This window comes from Poecilia formosa, unplaced genomic scaffold (assembly GCF_000485575.1).
Source record: "Poecilia formosa unplaced genomic scaffold, Poecilia_formosa-5.1.2 Scaffold132, whole genome shotgun sequence".
In the NCBI taxonomy this organism is placed as follows: domain Eukaryota; kingdom Metazoa; phylum Chordata; class Actinopteri; order Cyprinodontiformes; family Poeciliidae; genus Poecilia; species Poecilia formosa.
This window is the reverse complement of record NW_006800071.1, coordinates 1,291,535-1,315,985: the sequence shown is the minus strand read 5'-3', so window position 1 is coordinate 1,315,985 and position 24,451 is coordinate 1,291,535. Positions and strand designations below refer to the sequence as shown.

General features: G+C 37.4%; 1 long non-coding RNA gene across 1 annotated transcript in view; it reads right to left on the bottom strand.

Annotated features, from left to right (window-relative positions):
• Positions 1-2,783: 2,783 nt before the first annotated feature.
• The window catches only part of LOC107837305 (uncharacterized), a 23,437-nt gene continuing 1,769 nt past the window's right edge, over positions 2,784-24,451 (bottom strand). The window contains exons 2-3 of the long non-coding RNA XR_001663321.1: positions 13,647-13,650; positions 2,784-3,165 (exon numbers count right to left, since the gene is read on the bottom strand). This is a non-coding gene — a long non-coding RNA (uncharacterized LOC107837305). The remainder of the gene's footprint in view (positions 3,166-13,646; positions 13,651-24,451) is intronic.

The window sequence follows — 24,451 nt, the reverse complement described above, 5'->3', positions numbered from 1 at the left end:
ACAAGTTTTAGCTGCTTCCTATTATTTTTCCTTCAACATAAATACATATTTATATTTCTAATGGGATCAGGCAGCCTTCAACTGTTATTTTTTTGTATAATGAATTAATTGTTAAAATGTGGAAAGATAATAGCTAATAAATATTAAAACACAAACATGACTAGAACATGGAAAAAAGTCTTGTCAGCATCTCAAAGAAACGCATGTTACAAATTTTATCTATCATAATATTTATATCCTATAAATATTTCTCATAAATGTATTTCTGGATTTTACTTGTCATTATAAGTTTAAAGAGAAAATGTTTTATTTTATTTCCTATTATTTATGTATTTATCCTCATTAAAGTTTTTCCATATGACGTAAAATACAAAGGTGCACGGAGCAATCAGTGAAACATGAAACAGAGAAAGTCTTGTCAGTGTTATGACTGGTTATGAATCCCAGAGTTCATAAAGTGAAAACAAGTCACTGCACTCTGACTGACTAAGGCTCAAAAGTCCAGACACTGATAAAATATCCTTTTTATCCACGAAATACCATGAGCCACTAATCACTTCCAGCCATGAGCACACAGGAGTCCCAGTATTTTTGTTTTTATTTTTATTTGTAGTAACTGCACTCTGAGGAACACATTTAGTACATGTTGTATTTTTACACATCACTTTCCCACAATTGTGCACATTTCAAAATTCCTGCTAACAGAAATCCTCGAAACCATCTTAAGTGTGTGATTTCTCCCATAGAGTGTAATCACAAACATCTCAGAGCTTTGATAGTCTCCTGAACTTACACATGGGAGCACTTAATCGGTAAAGCCTTTGCGCTCGGTCAGCGACTGCAGGGATTAAAGATAAGACATCTAATGGAAAGAAAACTTTAAGGGCTGACATTTTATGTATCATGCTAGCTAGCATGTTGTGTTAGATACAGACGTAGCAGATATCAGATACATCATTTGTGGGGTATTATTTTGTGATGTTAATCGTAACTGGAAGTGAAAATTGTTTATTTTTCTTTCAATAATTTAGTTTGTGATCTTGAGAGGGAGGTAGATTTCTGAAATGTAAGATGTTTGCAGATTTACTGTTAGAGAAAACAAATAAAATAAAAATGAAACGGTATAATAAATAACCTCACAGCCTGTGTGGCTAATGTTTCATCAAAGGAACTAAAGATAAAAGAAGAAAACCCTCAGCATGGGTAAACTGAGTCCTGGCATCTGAAATAAATTCACTTTTGACAGAGCAGCTCCAGGGTCAAAATCTGGACTCTTCCCAAAAACAGCAGCAAAGGAAAAACAACAATGCAGAAGCAACACCGCAGCTTATTATACAACAGCACTGATCATCTCCACATGTCCACGGATGCATCGGACGGTCCGAGGAACCTGATCTCCTTGATGCTTTCCCCAGGAGGCGGAACAGCTGATGTGTAATGAAGCATTCAGCACATTGTTTCCATAAAATGCATATATTTAGAAACAAGTCAATCATCAAGCTTATTAAAGTCAGCTGTGCAGCTTCTCTTTGGTTAATCTGTTCGGAATAATTTTGAACTATTTTTGTGCGTCGAACTTATGTACTTTTAAGATTTGGAAATGATGTTATGTTGTGTTCAGTTATTTTTATTAAAGTACAGAGCTTTGAAAAGACCTTGAGTAAACGGCATGTTTGCAGATCGGTTCAAGACATGCATGAGAATTTTCTAACCTCTCTCAGGGTTCAGTGGGCTTTGGCTCACCGCCTGGAACCCAAAGCTCTGCATGACAAGCCGTTTAAATGTTTGGAAAAAAGGTCCTGAAAAATGCACAAAAATAAATATAATACATAGAGAAAGATCTTATTTATTGTTATAAACTGTTTTTACTATTTAAAATAAAACTAATGTACTTCTCTCATTCTAGTCTTTTTCTTTGTCCTGTTTTCCCTGTAGGTGTTCAGTTTTGAAGCACATTCACAGAAAATGAGCTTTAAGCGTTCTCTCCCAAAAGCCTAATTTATCGTGTTGTTTCCTGTGTTTGTGTGTTTCGTTTTGTTCTAACAAACAGATGCAAAGGCTTTTTTTTCTTCTTTGATGGTGATTGATTTTCAGGAAATAACCACTAGATGTCATGGTTGCTTGGTTTTCTAGACAGTCAAGCAGTATTATCCCACTGCTGCAGGTTTTCTAATAAACAAAAAAAAAAAACAGTAATCAAGGTAGAAACTGTATTCTAGAACTTTAATAGAATTTTGTGCCGGAAGTGTCGCATATTACAAGTCTTAAACCTATAATGTGCCTAAGACTAAATTAATATTAATCTGCAGATAAATTAGCAAATAATTGTAGTGAATTTTTGTTGTGTTTCATTTAATTCCAAGTTAATTCAGTTTATTGTCAATTCAAAACAGATCGGCAGATCAGAAAACAAACAGATGCAGTTTATTTACAGACAGATGGTCATTTCAATCCCGATTTAAAGTCAACTAAATACATTCAAGTTAAAACCTGATTATTAAATCTATTATTCTAATTGATGAAGGTTTTCCAACCAAGGAAACTCAACTAATTCCAAAGAGTCAGATTTTGCAGCAAGAGCTCTTCCTCTTGAATGAACATCTTATTAGTAAATTGTTCTGTGTATATTTAAATGCACAACGCATCTAACCCTGTGTCTTTTTTATTTTGGTTGTGTCAGAACTGAAAATCCTCATTTTATGTCATATTAATTTATTAATGTTTATTAGTTTTGCCAGTGACGTGAAGTGACGTTCATAGCTGGTGAGGCACCGACTTAATTCTAATCGGATTTGCAAATCTAGACCCCTGCATGTTATTTACTTAAGGAAATTTTGCGCATGTGTACAATGCACGAGGGCAAAAAGACTATTCTTTAACATGTGATGCTAAGCCGCGCCGCCGCCGCAGAATAATTCCGTTTTCTCAATCAAACTTAGACATGTAGATGTTATTAATTTCGTGCTGTGCTTAACAGCAAAGGGAGAAACCGTTAAAGTACAACTCAAAACCACGTCTTTCTCGTTCTCTGTATCAGCGTAGCTACCGTATGGCTAGCTAGCTGTTACCGTCTCTTACTCTGCAGTTGTGGAGTCACAATGTCTGGGATCTTGAGCGCCCCCAGTGATGAGGCACGAGAACTGCCTGCCTCACCTTGAATCTGTTCTCTGCCGTTTCTGATCGCTCCTCAGCACACGAAACACGATACACACAGTTAGTGACAATAAAAACACAGTACATTAAATACATAAGCTAAATTATGGAAAATCAGTTCATACATTAAATGTTTTTAACCATTTTATTGGCGACGTACAGGCAGGAGGAGCATGCTCTCATAGAATGGCAACCGGTGCAGTTAGCGAGAGGTTGCGCAATCCCAGGTGAGGCTCAGCTCGCTGCTGCCTCACCGGCTTCGCTTCCAAGCATTTCAATGGGAAAATGCAAAAATTCAGCGATTTTGGAGAAAAAAATAATCAGATTTAGTTAAATTAAATGAAAAATAGGTACTTTATAGTACAAACCACAGGGTGAAAATATCTTTATAAATGATTTTATTATTATATGTTATTTTTCCATGATGACAGGTGAGGCTCTGCCTCACCTGCCTCCCCTGACCGCACGTCACTGAGTTTTGCACTGAAATAGACTGCAACCTATTTAGCCGTACAGGAAGGATGACAATGATTATGTAATTATTTGCTAAAAATACAGATATCTTCCATAATTTAACACACATTTTAAGTTTTTAAGATTAATGAAGGGACTTGTGAATCTACGCTCAAATTTTTTGAATAGACTGAAAAGCCATATTTGGCCTTTTAGAAGCAATAAAAGAGGTAATAACCTTAAATATTGATAAAAAAAATATGGAGGAATTAAACTGCAGTTATCATATCTAACAAACCAGTTTGTCAAACTCTTTGCATAAAAGCTAAAAAGAGGAGAAAAGTCTCTATTGCTGCACTCTTCTTCCTTAGAGTCAGAACAAAAGCATGGTATCTGCCCCCTCTTCGCCTTCAGCCCCCCTCTGCCTCCACCTCTCCATCCTGCTCCCTCAATTTCTTCCCTCTCTCTCTCTACACTTCTCTTGCAGCTCATCTCTCCATCTCTCCAATTCAAGTCAGACAGATGCCTCTCCGGAACTTCAGAGCCGTGGAGTGGAAGTGATGAAAGCCACAAGCTCGGGTCCCACTGCAAGACCCCAGCTACTCGTCTGCCAGCGCAAACTCCCTCATTTAGAAGCACATCCTGGAACTGGGGCTGCTTTTTAATTAAAGCCTTGGTGGATTGGGCGAGACCCAGCAGAGGTTTCGAGGGGGAAACTTTAAAGTTGCACTTGACAGGTATATTTAAGTTCACCAAGTTTGACCAGATGGAACATGTATATTGTATAAGTCTTTGAATATTGTGGTGGTAGGGAGGAAAGAAATATATCAAACAAGTAAAAAGTAAAAAAATAAATAAATAAAAAATCATGGAGGGGGGAGACTGAGAGGGGAAAGGGGGAAAAGTGGCAGGGATGAGGGATGTGTGCATGGAGAGTGGGTAGGAAGCCAAGAGCAACACGGTTGGAGCAAACGGAGCACAGACTTCTGGGTGGATCTTAGATGTTTCTGCAAGGAGCAACTCAGGAATTCACTCACTAAGAACCCCAGTCTTTATCTGGCAGTAGATAAAATGAGACATTTGAAAGACTTAATTGTTAATATTCATCAATATGTCTAATTATTCAGAGAAAAGTGAAAAATGTATTAGGGATTTCTCTGTAGATTACTGGATGTGTTCCTGAGTGGAGACACTTCTAAAGTGTCTTTTTATGATTCATTAATCTATCCGGTAATCATCGGCATCACAGCTTTTAGACAAACCGCTGAATCAACTGATTAAAAAAGACAAGCATGCAGTATTGATCGGTGCTCCCTTTGCTAAACGATCTTTGGGAGGCACAGCTGTTGAGTGGATGAGGTTTGGTGAAAACATTGCTTCATCTGAATGTTCAGCGTCCAATATGAAGTTTCTAAACTCTCAAAGACGAGCAATTTGTTGCCGAAGAAACGGTTGCGTCTAAAACCCGAGAAAAGATTGAATGTTTTCTGCTTTTCAGCCGGGTGAAAGGTGGATTTGTAAATTTCTGACGGACTTTATTTATTTATTCCTTTTTCAAAAATACGCCATAACTCTTCGGGGCACTTTGCTTTGCTCCTGTTCTCTCACAGAAGAAAGTGAAGTGATTGCTCCCTCTAGTGAATACATTCAGAAACACCAACTGGACGACAGAATTTTACATGAGCTTAAACATCAATTTATACAATCTCAAAGTCCTGTCTATTCTACTGAGAAACAGCGAAAACTATTCACAAGTTTAAATTATTGTAGCCGGAGAACATTTTATTCATGAGGGCTCAGATGGCCAGCATTTTCCCTAACAGAACACTTCTCACTGTTTAGCTGGAGCCCAGCAGTGTTTTCCAATCCCTCTTGATCGCATGTTTCATTTTCATTTATTTATTTTTTTTTTTTTGCTTCACACAGTTGTTTATGACAGCACTAAATGCATCATGAGCAAGGTGTGAATGTTATACTTGCAGAATAGTGTACTTAGTCTTATTTCAAACAGGTTTTACAGGGCAACCTTCTTTCAAAGTGTCACCAAAATCAGATCCCAGAGTGATGCAGAAAATTAGTACATGTGTTTGTTAATTCTAGGAAGGAGCGTTGCATTTTTTCATCAGCAGGAATTTCAAGAATTAAAACACCTCCAAGATGGTGCAGATAGAGTTTTTATAATCTTTTTAATATGGATTAATTAAATACAGAGTGATATAGTTCAAGTGCTGCGTTTTGATCATTTTGGCTGGTGAAAATCTTTTCTTTGATTGTATATGAGCAATAAACAAGGACTTTGATGCTGAACCTTATTTGAGAAAATACGATGAATCGTGAGGTCAACAGGACCTCACGATTTGAGGTATCAAAGATACCTCAAATCATCAGACATTGGAAAGATATCCATCTATGTGCATACAAACAAAGATGCGTATTTACGTATAACATGGTGTCAGTCCTTAACTGAGTCTGTGTTTTACAGTTGCATCTGCGTGTTTGCTTCTCTCTCATTGCTCATTTTATGCAGCAAAACATCCAAAACGGCAAAGTTCCTGCAGAAAGCAAAGCAATTGTGTCAGCAGTAAGAAAAAAAGAAATGTTAAATCACCACACACAGAGCGGACTGAACTTGTGTGATTTCTGCTGGGTCTTAGTCCTAAAAACTGGTTTTCTCTGTTAATCAGCTTGGTCATGCCTGCATTATTAATAAAGAAGGGCCTTCAGGCTCAGAAGAACCAGAAGCATTTTTCTCCATCATGTCTGTGGAGAGTTTGGTTCTTAGGAGAGTTCAGCTTTTAGCTCAGATCAAAACTAAACATCACCTGTGATTATAGACCAACAAACAATCACAAACAACCCCTGTCACTTCACTGCAGTTTCAAAACATAACGACTGAGTTGTTTTCCGTTTGTAAGTCTGATTCCTTCACTTCTTTCCCAATGCAAAAAAGGCAGAAAACTTTGGTAGATGGTGACATTTTCCACAACCTATTTCAGCTAAAGTCAGAGAAGAGACATTATGTTTAAATATCACAATAGATTCTCATTATTTCTCAGAAAGAGCAAAGCAGAGGCCAAGTCAGATTAATTCTTGCCATTTCTTTGCTGTAAATCTGGGGACGCACCTTGACTTTCAAAGTTTTACAGAAAACTTTAAAAGCTCTTGTGGAAACTTAAAGAAGGGCAACAATTGGAAACAAGAAGCATACCTTCAGGAGGCGATAATTTGAATTGTTTCTAAGAATTAAAGTACTTCTGTCTCAATTCCAATAAAATGAAAGAGATCCTATTGAAAAAAACTTTAAATTTATTCTACAAGTGAATATGACTTGGATAGTGTTGGCTGGATTTTTTTGTTATATCCTGTTGAGAGTTTAAAAAAAATGTTTATTTGTGTGGAGTTGTGAGGCTGGTAGTGGTTTCTGAAATGACTCTGAAGGATGCCTTTAATAAAAAATAGAATATCTTATCAGACAACAATACAAATTATATAATAAACATTAAGGATTTATTAGAAATGCCATCTGTTTGTCTGGCTGTGAATTAAGTCAGTTTCCTCTCACACCTGCAGACTCCAGACTTCATCTGACAGATTTTTGTGCCGACTCTCTGCTGACTGAACTCAGCTGCTGCAGACAGTTTTTGCAAATGTGAAACAAAGCGGTCATCTTTAACCTAGCATATCTTTTGACATGTTCTAGATCTTTGAGTTAATGTTGTCTATCCCGTCTTTCTTTCCACCTTTTTTGCACATTAATGTGATTGTAACATTTTTGATTGCAATCCCACAGACAGTGTGGAAACGGGTATAATAAACCCTACTGTATGTTGTCCCAACAGGAGTTTCTGCAGGACAGCCTGCTGCTCTCCAACATGGTGTTGTCACAACCACGGGACTGTGTGCAGTTTGGTGTGCGAGTGTGTGTCTACGGCCTGGTTTGCAAGGTGTGGCCAGCAGGTGTGTTCTCACAGCTGGAGCTCATCAGGTCCAATCAGGAGGAGCTTAAAGAGGAGCAGACTAATTGCAGCAGCTGCCAGATTGTTCTGGTAACAGAATTATGATCCCGGCAACTACTTCTCTTTCTGCTTTTCTAGGCTTTTCAACCATTTTCCAAAAATGTCTCTGTTCCTTGATATCAATGCTGTGGCTCCCTGTTTTCAGGCAGACTCGCCTCAATATTCCTTCCTGGAATCTCCTCCATGATTTTCTCCAATGTAACTGGAGGGACCCTTCATTCACCTGTATGTAGCTTTTCAAACTTCTCCGAAGTGTTGGTAGTTGTTGCTATTACGAGGACCTCAAACCTAAACAATGTGACAGGTGCTTACTCAGTTAAGAAAGCTACTTAGTGTTTTGATATCTCACTAAATATCTGCACATAGACAGTCAATAGATGCATTTCCATTGACAATTGTTGCGCAATTTGACATTTCGAAAATAAATTTGCTTAATGGAAACATGCAATTTTGAAAAAAACTTCTTTTTTTGCACAATGCCTGTTTTGTTTTTTTCTTGGAAAACGTTATTAAAAACAAGTTTTTGTCTAAATTAAGGTGAATTCATGGTTCCTTTTTCCACATAATGTAACCAGTAGTGCTTATGATAAAAAAAAAATAAAAATAATTATGTGATCGGTATCGGTGATCGGCCCTCATGGGTGATCGGAATCGGCAGGAAAAAACCTGATCAGCACATCTCTAGTAGATACATTCATACATTTTCTCTTACAAACACACACATATTTATCGAGCGATGCGTAGAACGGTAGATGGCAATAGCTGTAAGGGAAAAATCATCATAATTAGCAGAAATAAAAGTTGGAAAACGGTCTGTGTGTAATTAATCAACATAATGTGTTTCACAACTTAATGAGAAAGTTTTAAAAAACATAAGCTTTACTAAATGTGATTAAATATCTAAAGTGTATCTTTTTTTCAAGAGAAGATAATTGATCTAAGCTAATAAATAAAAAATAATTAAGCTAAATTTTAAATATTTTTTCTTATTGTTAAATCAGAAGTCTGTGTTTGTACCCCAAAGACCTAATCAACACTGATGTTAAAACAGAAAACTAACCTTTCATGGCCACTACTGCACTTTTATACCAGTTTCATACAACCTGAGTTACTATTTTAATATTTTAAGTTACAGGGCAACATTAATTCACTTCTGCCATAAAGGAATTGGGAATGTGGTTTACCTTGATGTGTTTTGATTTATTCTGCGGGCCCTGAGGTTATACCCGTGAATTAGAGCGCATCAATAAGGAAAGGCCATCTCCCCTATCCCAAAAGTGATAATTACCAACATCACTATTGATCTGACTATTGATGCATTGCTAATTGTTTCTTGCAGTTATTTATTTATTTCCATCTCTGGTCACACGAATGCGTTGACCTTGTGCTGAAGGAAATTTAAGGGTTTTTCGTTGCAGGAAAAGCGCACATTCAGATTCTACTTAATGAATTAAAATAGCAAGGGCTTGTCTTTTTCTCAGTTTGCAGGATAGAGGTTAGTTATGATCTCATGAGGTTGGAAAGCACCAGCAGAATGGCAATGTGATCCGAGAATGCATCAGATGATACCACAGCCTTGAAGAGCAATCTTCTTGAGAGTCTCCACGGACATTTCTGAAGGTTCAGGTTGGTTGTGTATTGATTAACTACAACACCACATTATCAGAGATATAGAATAATAATGAAGAATATTCATCATTAAAGGTCTATTGGATTTAAGGGCTTAAAAAATGTATTCATAGCTCCTAAATTGGTTTTTCTACTCGATGGTTCCAAATGAAACTCAAGGTCTCTTGACTTTGGAATCACATTTGGGATGAATAATGAACGTGTAGATTTAGTAGTTCTTCTAAGAATTTAATCTTCACATTTGTCTAAAATCATAGCTTCACTCTCTACACAAATACTTTAGCTCATATGTTTGCGCTTATATTAACCCCGATATGCTGGCAGCAAAATAATAATCTGCAACAACCTCGCTAAAAAGGTTTTTTTTTTCAACAGTATTCTTAACAAATACCCGCAGATCTAGCCAAGAGTCACCATTGGCTGATTTTCTACATCTTCATGAAGGGCATAAAACAGATATTTATCTTTTGTTTCCCTGTAAAAAGCTGATATTGTGTTGTGTTGAAATCATGAAAACAAAAGGAAATTAGTCTTTTTCCTGCATATTCTGTGGCTACCAGCTCTATCTCAGATTTCAGTGTAGGACGTAAAACAGAGTATGAAGCTACAGTGAAAACTGTACAAACATTTAATGCATTAACTTACAGAGTCATTTAAAATGCTTTAACGTTTTAAATGACATACATTTCAGCAGAGACGAGTCTACAGTAACTAAAGGTTCTGTGTTGGTTTTACTGGAATTTTTATCTGCTTGTCCATCAAAAATACCCTTTGGAAACAATATCAGTTAAGCAGGTACTAAACATACTTTTCCGTAATTCAATATTTCTATATTAAAACATGTTTATATTGGGCTAGTGAAATATTCTAATAATCTTAAATGTTATATTTTTATTAGCTCCAAGGGGGTGAAGAATAATCCACTTCAGGTTTGACCAACTTATGCAATTTAGATTTTGAACACCTAATCAAATTGACTCTATATCAATATAAAAACACAGTTACATTTTTAACCATACAACCATACATCTTTGAAAAGCAGAAGTGGAGCCTCCTGTAAAACCAACAAAAATGCAGCAAGTGGTTTCTGGATGGTAAGTCAATGACAAAACACTTGTTTTTTCCAGCAGCCACTATAAAGCACATATAACAGTAAGACCAGCTGACAAAACGTGCTGGAGCTCAGCTTGGGTTGCTAGGTGATGGGCGTCTCTCTGCTGGGATAACTAGGTAAGGGACTAGGTTTCACTGGAGTTGCTTGATGAGGGGGTGTGCCTGCTGATTTGTGATGCTATATTCATAAGATTCATTTTCCAGACACCAAAAAACATTAATTTATTGTCAAGAAAAAGCTGGGTGGTTTTTGACTTTCAGATAAAGTTCTATTCTCTTTCTAAGGGTGTTATTAAAAAAAAAAAGACAAGTATACTTTTTTTTGCCTAATTTTTTGATTGATAAATGCAAAAAATGAATAATTTGTGGATTTTAGCATAATGCCATGGCTCTGTGTTGTAGTTCACAGCTGTTTGGAACATCTTCTGCATGGAAACACACCTTACATCCAAATGTAATGTGCATACAAGTGTGTGTGTGTGGGAGGTGATCACTAAGAGAGGCAGCTGGCCCTTGCCAGAACATCTGGTACCTGTCACATCATTTTGTGTGTGTGTGCGCAAGAGTTTTTCATTGGCAGGACCTTCCTGGTTCTGCCCACCCATCAGGTACCTGTTTAGACTGTTAGTCAGAGCAGAAACACCATTGACTGGCACTATTTTGGTATCTAATGCTAGGAGTGTGTAAGGCCTGTGTCGCAGCAAGGTGGCAGAAAAATGTCCTGGAAGAGCCGGAAGCATCTCAACACATAGCAGACGCTGCGAATTGCTTTGGATCTTATCCAAAGTCTGAGGTGATGATGTGAGAAGATGTGACATCAATGGCCTGAGGAAGAGCTTGACTGTCTGGTTGCCTCCTCGCTGCCATTGCATGGCCGTTTGTCATAAGATGAACTATTGCTTTGACTCACTGATGGGTGATAAACCGACGCTTTTCTACACATCCACATATTTACAAAAGATGTCAGCAGTTGATGATCTGAAGGTAATTACAGCATGTTTATTTTCTCCTGCTCTTCCTCGTGTCTCTGCCTCCAACTCCCGCCTCTGCAGATTGTGAAGCCGTGCCTCTAGCAGTGTATTGCTGAAGGTGTGTTTGTGCTGTTATGCCCTCTGGCTTGGCTGCCAGCTTACTCCCACTGATCTGAGCCAGAAGGCAGACTGCCGAGGAATACCGATCACCTTGCCCAGACCGAATCCTTTGAGCTCTCTCTGGCATCTTTCCCCCTTCTGCCAGTTTCCTCCTCTGCTACTCTCTTCCCCCTTCTGAAGTTGACAACAAAGACATCCTCAGGGTCCTCCTTGATGTGAGACCCACTCTTGATCTTTTTCCCTATGTTTTTGTACCTTATAGTTGCACTACTTTCATATTCCACTAGCACAATATTTACACACCTGAAGACAAAGAAACAGGGGTGTTTTCATGTAGAAACCCCTGCCAACATGATAATCACCTGAAGAGCTGCAGTGGTCACACTGGCCTGACAGACGCAGGACATTAGTGAAACACTTGCTTGGATGTCTGAGCATCCACCCATCTATCCATCCACCCATCTATCCATCCACCCATCTATCCATCCTCCCTGTGAGATTCATGTGTCAGTGCCTTGTCATTGGAGCACAGCATCCAACACGACTGGCTCCACTGCTCATCGTTCTTGTGTCTCTCTTCTTACCCCACCTCACCCGCCAAGCCCCCAACACCCCACCACCAACCTCCAGCTTCCATGAAAAGAAATCTCTGAAGAGCTAATTAGTGGTGGAATGGAGTCCAGGAACAGCCAACGGAGCTGAAGAAAGGAGATTGGCGCTGGAGCGCGCTTTATCGGTCAGGGCCTGACAGAGGGGTGACAGTGAGTGGAAGCAAACCGCCGGCTCACAACTGACAGAGACAATAAAGTGAGCCTCCGAGTCGGAGGGGAAAAAAGAGTGACAGATAGACAGGTGACGTAAATGTGGGCCTCCAGGGGCTTTCTTGTGGCCTAGGCAGGCTGCAGTCCAAGTCACTGAGGGAAGTTTTTCTGAAGCAAAGAGACGTGTGTACTGACCAACTCATCTTTTTTTGATTAGGAATGGTTGTGTATGCGTTTTGATAGTTTGCTTGCGTTGTTCAGTTTATATTGTGTTATAAAATAAGAAACAGATCGGACATTTTATTTTATTTTCCTCGAGCTGGTTGGAGGCAAAGAAACAAAAATAACTTCACAGACAGAAGTGAAACTTTAAAATACTTTCCCCCCCCTGTCTAAATGGCAAAAAGGTAAACAAAAACATTGCAACACATTTAGAAAACACACTGTTTCTGTCTGTACAACATTAAACATTGGAGGACTTCCTGGCTAACAACCTCTCTTTGCCATTCATCTATTTCTCTGAAACATAATTTGTTATGAGCTCTGTGCATCCTAAGGAAAAAAAAAAGTTCATTTTCATGAAGGTAAAGAGATTCAACACATTCCCATTTAATCTGTTATGAGCAAAATTAATATCAAAAGTATTTCATTACAGTCAAATTTAGTAGTAATTACAGATAATGCTTAGTATTTACTATTTTGACAAACAGGGAAAACAAGGTAACCCTCGACTGACAACAACTATGTTACATGGGACAGATTGTTAGATAAGACTAAGCTTAATAATAATTAATTAGCTAATTAATTAATTAATGAAGATTAATTGAGTAAGATTAGACCAGTATTGAATATATACGCTGTAGGACTAAATGACCAAGGAGTCAGATCGCTATCGAATATGGACCAGGTGAGGGGAGATAATATTAAGTGAAGATAAGCAAAACCAGACATTTGCCAGCCAACAGGAGTCAAGAAATTGAAAAGAACACCTTCAGACACCAAACAGATCTTTTTCCATTGCTGCTGAATAGTTTGTCTTCAAACTTCAATGCTTTGACAGCAGATGCCTGTTTCCACCTGTTTGGGGAACCAAACATGCATCGTCAACAGTGCCTGTTACACAAAGCTTTAAAACAGTGTAGTAGTAAGATGGCAGAGCTGTGTACCTTACTTCTTTGTTTGTGTATCTTTCTTTAACTTAAAAATCCACAGACCTTTCACTGATCACCAGTACAGTGTTCACTCTAGCTGCACGTAACACAGAGAATAATGTCTTAAAACAACAGAAAAGTTGCTAACTTCATACAGTGTTGTGCTTTCCAGGCGATAGAGGAGATGCGTGTCAACGGCTTTGCAACATTCCAGTCAATCCCCAAAATACCAGCTTCTGGGTTTCCTTAATAGACCTGTACACATTCTTCAATGCTGACTTATCTACAATGCATCACCTTAAATACACCAGAACCACTGTAAAAATTGTAATATATTGATTACATTGATTTCATTTGTCATTTGCTCATTTGTTGCCCTTTGACCTTATATTTCTAGACATATTTTGGTTTTAGAATAACATGACATTGACAGTTGAAGTGAAACTTACACAATGCAGCATTATAGTATGTAGGGGAACTTAGATCATAAGTCCATTTCCTGTTTGAGACTAGGGCTTTCTGTAAAGATAAGGAACCAGCATTTCTAGGTGTTTCTGCAGGGTTGCTAAATATCTACATGCATGGGAAGTGTATTTAAGCAAGATTGTTTCATTTGTTTTACAGAGAATGCTCTGGCCTACCAACTGTGTAACTTTTAATTTTCTCCTTGCTGGCATCTCTGAGAATAACCACTTTGATAACATTGATAGTACTGCTGGCTCCTGAGTTTCTCTCAGTCAGTAACACCTCCCTTAAATTTGACAAACAAATCAGTTCAGTTGTCCAAATATATTGTTCTATTGACCACTTTTAGCTAAAGTAAAGTCCTATTTATTATCTAAAGGCTTTCAAAAAAATTGTTAATGCTTTTATTATGACACATGTAGATTACTATAATTCTTTATTCAAGGGTTTAGATTTGTTCTCCATTCTACAGGTAAGTCAATAATCTGTCACTCATCTTCTAACAGCTACAAGAAAACGCGATCGCATAACATCTGTGCTGGCTTTGGTTCTTTGGCTCCCGGTCTAATGCAGGATGATTTATTTCAAGCTTTTCCCAGTCCTACCTATGCTAAGTGTATTTCAAAACTGTGTCGATCAAGTGACCTGTTGTTAAAAAAAGGCTGCAAAACAATTCAAACGATTGGTTTCTCTCTGATACATAGCAACCAAGCAAATATAAGGCAAGATACAGTTTATCTTTGGGTGTTTGAATAAATGTCTGCTATATTTATAACAAACACAAAGATGTCTGTGCTAGGGTTAGAGGGAAGCTACAGGGAGTTTCCCTTGCCTCTAAGTGGAGGTGACAGCATTCAGACACGTTGACCTTGTGAGAAGGAGTAGTGACTGGCATCCCTGTGACTGCGGGAACGTTTCTGGAGGCATCCTGCAAGGCTTTTAGGTACAGGAGAGCCTGGGGACTCGCATAGTGGCAATAAGAGTGGCTTTTTATGCTCTTGTATTATATCAAAGTTGATGCAGCAAAAAACTGCAGCTAGGTCTGGCTTGCCTTACTTTGATTATCACATGTAAAGAATGGTTTGTGCAGGAAGCTTTGATTGATAGAAATACATTTGTTTGTCCTAAAAGTTTATTGGAAAGTCACTCCATGTAAAGTAGCAGAAGGTGTAATAAAAAATATATGAATGGTTCCAAATGAGGAAGTGCACAGAGTTTTTAGCACTTTTATTTGATCGTTGGATAGCAAGATTATGCATAATCGATACTGCAGGAGTGAGTTCAAATTCATTTAATGCTAAATATGTACAAGTTGGGAAAACATAGAGAGGACTGTCAAGGTTTTTAAAGCTTTACTTAGGTAAAGTAATGGTTGAGAGATGTCAGTTTTATAGTTTATAAGCCCTCTCTGTCCCCAGAGGGCTACTGTAGCCTCTGGCCATTCTCCCCTTACCTTAGGCATCATCTGGAAAAAAATAACCTGATGCTTCTAGTCATTCTGCATCTCTGCATCTGACCAGAAATAATTGGCCGAGAACTTTCTCTCCCACGAAAAAGGACTATGAAAGAATAACAGCTTGGAGCAATAACATGCATGTCTGACAGGCCATATTGGAAGCCAAATATGTACAGACATAAACAGTGTGCACAGCGAATTTTATGCCTAGTTTAAAAAGTTTCCTTTACTCTATCAACTCTCCTCTGGTAAAAAGTGTTTCATCTGGATCTCTTGACATCCTAAACTTTCTATGTCTCTTATAAGACAAACTAAATGTGAAGTTATTAGTAATGCCAAAATGAAAGTAGAAGAAAGTGAAAGCAAAATACTGATTTAGAGTAACATTTATTCACATTAGAGACGTTTTGAGAGTAAAATATCATGACCTCCATCCACTGCATTCTGCCTTTCCGAAACTGGGTCATAAAGGGAATCCCAGACAACTAGCAACATGTTCCAGCTAAATCTGAGAACCTTCTATGTTTTCCCCAACCAGAAGTGACATTACAATCACCACCCACTTTTTTAGGTACACTTGTTGGGTTATTTGTTGTCTCAAATAATATAACAGCAAATCAGATGGCAGTAGCTGGGTGTTTAATTTGTGCAATTTAAAAAAAACTCAAGCTTTTTGATAAAAACGTTTGTTTTTTTCTCAGATAAAGGTGGTCTTAATAAGTATGTTTTGAAAAACTGCAAGTGAAGCACTTTTTTTGCATCACGAGTCACGTGATCAACAAATGGATGCTGCTACTGGCGACAAAGACAAAGAAGATGACAGGAAGTGGAAGGAGGATCATGTTTTTTTAATGACTCATCATGTGAACTTATTTATTCACATGTGATTTTAATCGCATTTCTTATTTAATAGAAACACCACAGTGTTTTCAGCAGGATAATTTCGACAATACATTTGTAATGGAAACGTAGCTGCTTCCTCTAACACGAGAACTGTGCCATGGTCAAATGGCATGGTTTCTCTAATTAATTTGCTTCAGGTGTGACTTGATATTAAATTGATTTTAAAGGAAAATGGTAAACCTTTGAGACTGATTGTGCAACGTTCTGCCAAAAACAGTAAAACATCTTCAAATCCCTACTTAAACTTTTTAATTATGGCCAAATTAGTAAGCTGTAGTGTAGCAGAAAAGTAATATCCATTTATAGTTTTTGCCTATACATGTGTTATGAAGGTTGTTAATCCTGTGGCACTTATTCAAACACACACACTTTTTCCATCTCTGTCCTTTATTGTCCATTATTTGAGTCAACAATCCAGTCAAGACAAACAAATCCACAAATAACACAGTTTTCTTTACATTTCAAATGACCACGTATAAAATAAACATTTATTTTCTTGCAATTCAGTGTCGGCAGGAAGAGCAAATGTATTCAGCAGGCTGGGCCTAGATTTCCACTGTGTTGCCAACCTTTAATAACGTTGCACATCTGCATTTGCCATTCTTTTTGGCCATGTCTGATCCGGCAGAAGAAAGGCTCATGTGCTCTACCACTGGAGGGAGAACAATACCACTGGGTTTTGCTCTACCTGTAAGCTCACAGATGAGACAGAAACAGAGAAAAATTAAAGGGGGGGGGGGAGAATCATTATTCTCAGAATGAGATGTCTCGGGTTTGATCAGAGTGCGAATCAAAGCCCATCTCTTAGACTACTTAAACATTCACTTTTAAAATTCCAACCTGATTGTACTTTTATGGAAATTTCTTACCATCAGTGGCTGCATTCTCTCCTGTCTTCAGGTCCTCTCGGATCCCTGTAGATCTCAGACTCTGCCCTTCATTAGAATTCTCTTGATAAGAAAGTGGGAGAAATGAGCAGGAGATGTAAATTCAGTGGAAAAGAAAAAGGTTTAGATCTTTCCCTCTCTCTTCTTTTTTTTTTTCCTTTTTTGTCCGGGGAATAAAAAAAAGGAAGAAATCACAGATATAGCGCTACATCATGGAGTCAAACCTGACACCAGGGCAGAAGACTTGAGAACGGAGTGTAGCGATGCATCAAAATCACTGTCAAGCTTACAATGAAGTCTACTTCACATGACAGTTAAACAAAAGAATAAAAAAATATAACCTAATGTAGAAGAAAGCTACATGAATTTAAAACCTGGATTTTAAATTCAATTTAAAATTTTAAAATTCATTTTAAAATCCAATTTAAAACTTGGATTTTAAACTCACTCAGTTTTAAATAGATCACAGAAAGTTTTTCCATTTATCAATTTTAAATATTTATTATCCGGGCCCCAGTAGCATATTCTTCATTTTTTTAAGCTGCATTTGTCTGTTGTTCTCCAAATCTCGAGTAAAGCATCTCAAAATAGACAATTATGTCATAAAATACACAGTTTTTCAAGAAGTTTCAAAATTGCTATTGGTTTACTGCAATTTTTTTAAAAATTCAATTAAATTTAGTTTAATTTAATACAATTTAGTTTAATAAAAAAAATACTTTATTAATTCCCAATGGAAATTAAATGGGTGTATGATCCAATTTTCTTCATCGTTGTAGTTGTTGATGTTTGTGGCCATGGAATGATCTCCTGTAGCAGTCTGTATTCCAGCGGTTCTTACCTGCCTTCATAAGACAAAGCTAACTTACTCAGTTTTGCAGATTGTACCTTGTGCATATGGAGGAATGTTTTGTCTCCTTTTTCCCTGGAGTACAAACATAATACTGGTACCTCTTCATAAAATGTTGAAAAAGCAAGGTAAAGTATTCGTAAGTCAGGAAAAGACACCAAGAAAAAGGCCAAATGACTTATCATGCTCCAATGATGATTGATTGACTGAAGTTAAAGCAAAATTAACAAATCTCAGTGTTAGAGAACTGCAGAAAAAGTGACATTTTGGTTGCAATCAGTCTCGACAGATGTGTTGAGACTGATTGCATCCATCCATCCATCCATCCATCCATCCATCCATCCATCCATCCATCCATCCATCCATCCATCCATCCATCCATCCATCCATCCTGTCTATACCCGTTTGTCCTGGCAGGATCTCAGCTGGGTCTATCTCCAATGGTTATTTGGTGACTTCTAATTATTATGGAAGCCTTTTAATTTTGCAAGTGTCAGATGGGATTTTTTTTTTTTAAATTAAATTAAACCTATAAGAAATGCTTGCATTATTTGTTGTCATGTTAAATGTTGGGGGGAGTAGAGGATTTAGCAAACCCAGGGCAAACAGAAATATGGCATCAGGGTCAAGAAAGGTTTGATGAAACCAACGCATGTTTTTTTTGTCTCATTATAAAGATGTAACGGATTGTCTCCCAAATGCTAATCAGTCTCCCTGAGACCTCAGTGCTGTGGGGTTAGCACAGACTCACAACTCATCGTGGTCCTCTGTGATTATTAAAAATGATTCTTTCACCAAGGAGGGGAAAAAAATGAGTTTTCTAGACAAATGTTAAAATCCAATGCAAAGTTTCAAACATGAAAGGCAAAAACTGCAGGATTATTCCGCAGCTCTTCCAGTTAGGGTGAGAAAGGAGGAAGGAATGTGGAACAAAAACATCAAAGGGCCAAAGAAAAGGGGAAAAACATGAGAAAAGCTTTAAAATATTCAACACTGCACCCTAACAGGTGGTCAAAAGTGCAATGTGTGAACATGGTCTCATTATCATGATTTATAGATGGTGCTTGTAATAAAATTTTGTCATTTGTCTTCTTCAAATAATGGAAAAATGTAATCATTTTGTAATAAAGAAATAATACAGCCATTATACACTGATAAAATGTGGAAATTATTTTAAAATGTATTAGAAAAGCATTGTCATTAGTAACCACAAAGTGATCAACTTTAAGTTTTTCATCAATGCAGTGCAATGGAATATTTGCTTTTGTTTATTGGTAATTTAAATCAATGTCAGGCTAATTAAAATGAAGAAGAAACTAAAATGCAATATTCTTCAACTCATAGAAATCTGGTTGGCAACGCACTAAAATAAAGCTGCCTCCAGACAAGAATGTTAAATAAAGGACAAACAACCATGCATGTTTAGGACATGCCTGGGTTTTAACCCTGGACCCAGAGCTACCAGGAAGATCATTTGTGTAACTACAAAATGCAACCAGGCCCCATGTGAAAAAGTCATTATTCTACTGGTTAAATCATAAAATAATGAACTGCATTTTTTTGGGTTCAGTCTCAATAGCCACACCAATATATTATTACTACTTGGTTGTAAAATCAGAAAACCACACAAATGCAACCTGCCATCGGCCAAAAGATCATAAAAGGCAACACCATAAATTCAAGAATCCATCAGAAGGAAAGTCAGTGATGTCTGTCAGAGTTTTACAAAAACATCTCTAAGGTTTTTGGTAATACAGTGAAGCATGTTGAGTCATTATTTGCAAATAAGAAACAACCTACCAACCACACACACACACACACACGCACACACACACACACACACATACCAAAGAGTTTGAGAGAGCTGGAGTACCCAGAGAGAACTCACGCATTCACAAGGAGAACAGGCCAGTTAAATTTAAATAAAAAATAGTAGTAACACTAAATTTATGAATGTGAAAATTATACTTTAAATATTTTTTTTACATGATAAAGCATTTCTACTCTTGGCTAGAAAAGAACATTAAGATACATCTACTTCCATGACAATGTAATTGTAAAACCTGGGAGCACTTTCCATTTAACCATTTCCCAGTGCTCCCTGGGATTTATGTGAGCAACACTGGCTGCAATTTTCAGCTATTTTGAAATAGATTTCACAATAATTATGATGCTTCAGAAGTGATTTAAGCCTCATTTGATTCTTAGAAATAAATTGCACAATGTTTGATATATGTCTTGCAGACAAGTTCGATATGTGTCTACAGAAGATGAAGTAAATTGATAGATACCACCAGCACACTTGCTTCACAGTCAGACAGCCTTGGCATCAAATACCAGACAGAGAATTTTAGTTTGCCTGGATGGGTTTTCTCCTGATGCTGCAGCAGGCTCAGAGAGAGAAGAATGATTCTGCAAAGATGAAAAACCTGATAGATGTCACTCTTCCCATGTATATGTGTTGGTGATCAGTATTATTTTGTGAATGTTAGGTTTGTTGATTATGGGTTTTGATGCATAAGAATCTGAAAAAGTTCTGTTTTCCAACTATCTATTAAGTAATTTAAACTATTGGATTAACACCTACCAGAATCCCTTTTTGCAGTGCAGCTTCCCAAAGAATCGCATGGTGGATTTTTCTCGAACTGACCAATCAAAAGTAATTCAAGTGATTTTGAAAAATGTCTTAAAATCATAGTGTGTGTTTGCTTTTGAGCAGTCTTTTCTATGGTTTTGTATAAACTGCAAATTAAAGTAGTAACTTCCTCCCATGCTGTTGGAACTTGTAAAAGCCACAGGACATCTCAGTCTTTGAAGCTGCTGGACTTCTTCTCCACTATCATCTCTATATGAATTTATATAGAACCAGAAGAGTTTTAACATCACTTCATCTGCCTCATCCAGAGACCGTTTACTTATTTATTTTTTTTGCAGCTCAATCCACCAGACCATATACTGTTTTAAACTGTAACGATAGACTCTCTTTTAACATTTAATTTACATGAAACTAAAAGTAAATTATGGACGACAAGTAACAGCAGCAGATCAGTGATCTTTTAAGACAGGCCTTTTAAGTTTGTCGGCCTTTCGCTGGGGCAGATCTCCACAGACGAACTCTGCTTCTCTGAGAGTCTTAATACAACCCTAAGGGAGAACAGACTGCAAATCTAGCAACTCTTTTATTAATCTCTCCGTAAATTAAGGAGCAGTGGTGGGCATCCTTTTTCCTGTGGTTTTCCTCTTGCAGGTTTTACACACATTGGACGCCTGCATCGGTTCGAAGCCTAAATTTCCTCTAGCAATTAAACAATGTAATTAAAACCTCAGCCTACCTAAAAATAACTGAGTGTGCAAAAAAAAGTAAACTGTTCAGTAGAGTGTTTTTATTTGCCTAAATTCATAGACATGTCCTGGGTCTGCCTTGCAGGTAAGTTTGAATTTCATTTGGCTTTTGCAACCTCTAAAGAAAAGAGGTGGGAAAAGTGAGAAATTAACATATATTTACAAATCATACAATTCAAACTAATTTAGTTTCTGCAAGATGAATCTCAATTACAAAGAAAGTGGGAATGGAAATTTATGGGCATTAAAATGAATGAGTGTTGTTTTATGAGCGAGTCTTTAGCATCCGTGATCATTTTATTAAAGATTTTCTGCTGCCTTTTGTGAGATTTGAATGAGCTCAGAGCAAGAGCGCTTCCAAATTAAGTATGAATTAATACCCAGCTTGAAGCTCTAATACGTGGCAAAAAAAACAACAACAAAAAAATAAAAATGCTACTGGGAAATTTTGTCACTTTAGATTTGTAAAGCTATAGTGTAAAAACCTGACAATTAAAATCAGAGCTCTTTGTCTGAATCTGCACTGTTATTACTTACATGACATAAAAGTAAGTGAGAGGAATAAATGTTCATTGTGTATTCTGGATTATGACAGATTCAGAACGAAAACTAAAAATGAACTGATTTACTAAATAAGATTTTGATCAGTTTGGATGATAATTAAAATGATTTGAAGCAAAATGTTTCTCAATTTCTCTGGGTTATTTATACACAGAAATTTAAATCACAGAAAGGAGGCGGCTGCATCTCAGTATATGATTTTGTTGGAAGATTTAGATTATTTTTTCCCTCTTTTTCCAGTTTTTATAAAGAAAGTTTAAATAGGGGGAAACAAAAAAAGAAAAAAAATCACTGAAGTGATTCAATTAAATGAGTTAAACGTATAGATTCATGTTGTTCACCATTTTCTACCAAACTTTTTCCTTCCATGCAACTTTTCATTTGTATGCTTGACTATAATGCTGTCAGTTTCTATGACTGTCGCATTTTGTGGTTTACTTTTAAACAACTTTCAGTCAGTGGTCTTCAGTATTATTGTGTAGGCTAAAATAAAACAAAATTCTGTATTAGATATATTTTTATTGGTCTCATGTAATAATTCATAATCGTCCAAATAAACAGAAATAAGCAATATCCCTCTGTAATAAAGAATATTTCTATTCTATTAATTTCTAATTTACTAGAATTACCTGCAAGTATATGATACATGTAACAAAACTAGTATATATAAAATACTTAGACACACATTAAAGCAGTTATTTACACTCTTTTTTTGTTTGTAACAAAAAACTGTAACATCTTTAGATTTAATCAGTTGGTAGCACAGTTTGCATGTTCTCCATGTGAATCCATGGGTTCTCTCCAGGTACTCCGTCTTCCTCCGACATCCAAAAACATGGCTTAGGTTAATCAGCTTATCTAAAATAGCATTCAGGTTAGAGCGTGTGTGTGTGTGTGTGTGTGTGTGCGTGCGTGCGTGCGTGTGTGTGGTTTTCTGTCCTCCGTTTCCCTGTGATGAAGTGGCGACGTGTCCAGCGTCTTCCCTTCCTCCCGCCCAATCACCATTAGAGAGAGGCACCATCCCCATTAGTTAGAGATAATGGGTAGAACTACATTTTTTCATCATTTATGTTCCGATAAAAGGTTTCAGAGAAAGTGCAGACTATGATTAGAAGCTGTCTTGTACGGGATGACAGAGTTTTCAGAAACAGACTGATGAACATTCACATCCATTCAAAAGGGTTTCTGAATTTTAAAGGTCATGCGGTCTCTCGTGAGGAAGACTGAGAAGTTGCTCTAACCTCGAGATTTTCTACAAAATCCTTCATTTTCCTCCCAGCTGCTTCACAGTGACACTTATGAAACCATCTCGGCAGACAGTAATTTTATCTTCCATCTCCATCTTTCTCCAACATTTCCCTTATTCTCATTCATTTCTGCTGTGAATATACATATCATGTATTGATAATGCAACCATAAAGAAGGATTTTATTTCCCAACCATGAAGCAAACCATTTGTTCGCCCGGCTCCATTTTCTTTTGGGTTCCTTTGACTCTGTCACACACGATTCATAATTCATCCCAGTCTTCTGTATTACAAATGGCCCCGGATTAGGACAAATCAGGGCTCTCCAAACTATCAGGAGGGAGATGGATTCCTGAACACTATGTGTCAACTGAGAAATTGGCAAAGGAGTGACGGTGGCTCTGGAGAAGGGCCAAACAATGCCTCGCGTGTCGCAGGAGGAAATCGCACTGTTCCACATGAGACAAACACAATTTCATATTAATGAATAATTGAGAAAGTTTAGAACTGGGTTGAGACAAATGTGCATGAGTGTCAGATGTATCTGTGTCACAGTAATACTTTGAATGTTTCCAGCTGTGCAGCGGTTTTGTGTGGAATTAAGTGGATTGATCATATATGGTCTCAACAAAGAAATGTTTTGGGAAACATCTACATTCAATAGCAAAAATGATTCTTATGTACTTCATGTTTATTTTTATAAACGTACATGTTGTAGCGTCTAAAAATCAGGATTTATTTTATTTGAAACATCTCTGATAATAAATCTAAAGTTGCTTCTGAATAAACTGCGTGTAAGATGTGCTATCCCAGATTCTCCACGTATTTACAGCTCATCAGAATGAACTTGTGCCAGAGCTTGTTAACCTGTGCCTCAGTAACAAGGTTGAGCTCGTTTGTTACATGAGAGGGGAGGAGGAGAAAGGAGGGGGTGGTCGACTCAGAGCGCGCTGCCTTGACTGGAGACGAGGGCGCCCCTCTCCGCTCCGCTCTGCTCTGCTTGGCGCTGAAGCCCCCCCATCCATGCTAATCATCCCAGCTCTGCACATAATTAAAGCCCCGCTACCCCTCTCCTGTGAAATGCAAGGGAGGACTTATGTGCATCTCCCAACGTAGCTAGAGGAGGTTTGGAAAACTTCTGAACATCCACGGTCCATTATGTATAATCTCAAAACACATCCCCAAGTACGAGGAAAAGAAACTTTTCATTTTTAATGACAAAATCATGAATTATTCTATTTATTGTGTACTCTTACTCTTTCAAAGGTATCTGGTCCATGAAAGGTGAAGCTGAACCAGGAGAAAAGTCTGCTTGCCATTAACTAGGACTTAGCGGCTGCAAATGACACCTGTTGCGTGCAGCAGAAACGAGCA